Source organism: Styela clava, chromosome 13 (assembly GCF_964204865.1).
Source record: "Styela clava chromosome 13, kaStyClav1.hap1.2, whole genome shotgun sequence".
NCBI lineage: Eukaryota > Metazoa > Chordata > Ascidiacea > Stolidobranchia > Styelidae > Styela > Styela clava.
In genome coordinates this window covers 13,882,679-13,885,773 of record NC_135262.1, presented here as the reverse complement: position 1 = coordinate 13,885,773, position 3,095 = coordinate 13,882,679, and the positions used below count along the sequence as shown (strand labels likewise).

The 3,095-nt window shown below is 32.6% G+C and overlaps 1 long non-coding RNA gene across 1 annotated transcript; it reads left to right on the top strand.

The window, feature by feature from the left end:
• Positions 1–529: 529 nt before the first annotated feature.
• LOC120333030 (uncharacterized) lies at positions 530–1,593 on the top strand. Its single transcript, XR_005568185.2, has 3 exons — positions 530–689; positions 983–1,114; positions 1,375–1,593. It is a non-coding gene; the product is annotated as an uncharacterized LOC120333030 (long non-coding RNA).
• The last annotated feature ends 1,502 nt before the right edge of the window (positions 1,594–3,095 follow it).

Below are 3,095 nucleotides of genomic sequence, written 5' to 3'. Positions count from 1 at the left end.
TTTATTTTATGTAATAGTAGAAAGCTCTCATATTAGTTGCTTTCATATCAATATGTAAACCAATGCACCCACTCAAATACGAAGGCAACAAATTTTATGTACCAAGTCCTGCGATTATAGATCCTAAAATAACATTATTTTATACTAATTTTTGTTGTAAAACCTAGATTTATTTTAGTAGATGAGTGGTGTTTTGAAACTCTTACTACTCGAATACTAGATGAAGTCCAATTATGTTTTTACACTATGATCTTCCCATAGCTACAAAATCATTCACCGTAACTCAATCTTCATATGAATTGCAAAACAAATGCATATTCAAGTTCTCGTTCTTCTTTAGCAAACGTATTATTAAATAATGACACATGCCACGAAACGTAGCGGTGTGGAGAATTCCGCGGGATATTGTGCAAATATTTTTAGGAGAATCGAACATAACATTTCTTGAAATATTGACGCTCGTAATCGAACGATTTCTTTTAAAAAAAAAATACCCAGAAAAATTGTTCCAAAACGTATAAATAGGGTAACGTAATGATGCATCAGCCAGTTTCGAAAACTGCTTAGTGACCGTACAAACTGTATTAAATTTCTGTACGTTAGACAGTAATAATTATTTAAAAAAAATAATATTGGTGAAATGAAGCACTTCAAGGTTTTATTGCTATCAACGATTCTTCTTTTGCTGGGTAAGTTTTATATGTTTATATGTTTATTTTTAAATTCTAAAGTTGTAAATCGAATGTAAAGAATTGTTTTAAATATTTTTTAATTTTTCTTTTTTATGTAGTTGACCAAAAATAGTATATTTTCAGTAATCCATGAAACTATTTTTGCATCTAAAATGCTCAAGTCTTGATAAGCTATGAGTCAAATGCTATGCGTATGAAATCACGATATCTCACTCAATTGGTACTATATAAATATTTATTTTTTGATTTCAACAACATTTATCTTGATATATCAAATTTTATGATTTTAGTAATTTCATATACTGAAGCCAAATCTAGAAGATCTTCAAAACCTAATTGCAATACATGCAAATGTTTTTGTGCGAGATATGCTAAGCGTGTGAGAAAACACGGATGTGATAAGCTCGTGAGGAAGTCGAAAGGTATGTTTTTTCTTTATATCTTCAGACTTATTGATTAAACAAGAAACATGTGATTTTTTCATTGTGATATTCTCAAAACAATGACATTTAACGTGAAATATCTGCACTAATTACATATATCGTGTTTTTGTACCTTATTTGAGGTGATTCTGTTAGAATTCTCATATGCGGCTCCATCATAATATGTGAATTGGTATATTGTTCTTTCTTGATATTTTTGATATGATATTTTTGAAACTTTTGAAATTTGTTTTCAACAGTCGAACTTTGTTGGAATTGCAACAGTTGTCAGAACGACAATGGGCAAAGATCAAATAGTGTCCTCGGGGGCTAAGTATACAAAACACACACGAAATGAAGCAAGAAACAACAGACTAGAAGTGCTTGATAAACAAATCCAGAGTGTCGGAGCTTTGAATTATTTTCATGTTTAAGCTAAAGGCACAACGTGTAATATTTAATAAAATGGAGCTTAGATATTTTCTTTGTATATGTCGAGTCAGATATGGGTATTCGGTCCACATCAATTTAGGAAATCTTATAGTAATTAGTATAGCGCTATAGTCATCTTAACCATATAGTATGAATATGTTGGGTGAGTTATGTTAGACCAGGGTGTCCCAAACCCAGGCCCGCGGGATGAATGTGGCCCTCAGCTTCATCATCTTTGGCCCGCGTCGCATTCGAAGAGTAATCGAAAAATCGCATTTGGTGTTGTTTCGTCATAAAATTAAAAAGAAAATCTTTCGACATATAGTTACATCACTAATGTCACTGAATTGACTAGTGCTATGGCTAGCTGAGGTAACTAGCAAAGTTGAATGGTGCGCTTGACAATCTAAATCGGAGGTGTGAAAAGCGCGGCCCGCGGGCCAAATGCGGCCCGCAATGGTAAATTGTGCGGCCCGCGGAGGCAACTGAATAGCAGTTTGAAAAATTTTAACATTAAAAGATAAAATAGCTAAATGAGTTTTGGGTCCAGCCTATCAGTTGATGTTGTCTAAATCGAACCTAGAATAAGATTTGACAGCAAATTATTTGGAAATTAAACTTGGTGCATTTCACTAAAAACTTCTCAATCAAGTTACTTCCCACATTTGAAAAAGTCATGGCTTCAAATGTGGCACTTTTCGGTAATCTATTTTTGTTCTAAAATGGGCGTCGCATCGAATTGGTAGCACTTCCATTTAAGCAAATTTGGATAAAAGTAGTCGAGAAAAGAATCCAGCAGAAAATTTCTCACTGAATTCGTTTAAATTGGGTGCAACAATATATATCTTTAAATTACTGTTCTAAGAACTTAATGCGTTTCAACTCATCATTTCTGTAAGGACCATGAGATCAATAATGGTTCATCCATGTAAAGAAATTCAAAACGAACAAGTGATGTTTTACCAAAACCTATACCAAAAACGGGAAAATTTGGACAATGAATACCAAGAAACAATAATAAATAATTTTCAACAAAGAATAACAAATAGCCAGAAAATAGAATTGGATAGTCAAATAACAGAAAGTGAGCTAGATAGTGCTTTGAAACAAATGAAATCAAATAAGTCTCCGGGTTTGGATGGACTAACTCGTGAATTTTATTCCAAATTCTGGAAATATTTACGCCGAATTCTACTTTTGATATATAAAAGCTACCATGAACAATTATGGTTGTCTCGAAGCACAAATTTAGGCCTGATAACTCTAATATACAGAAAAGGTGATAAACATGAATTAAAAAATTGGAGACCAATTACACTACTAAATTTTGAATATGAATTAATTGCAAAAGTCCTGGCCATAAGGTTGAAAAAAGTTCTACCAGATTTAATAAATAATGATCAAACAGGCTTTATTGAAGGGAGGGTGATTCACGAGAATCTGTTAACAATAAGAGATGATATCTTTTGGGCAAATAAACAAAACCAATCTCTAATAATATTAGGACATGACCAGAAAAAAGCCTATGATACAGTTGATCGACAGTTGC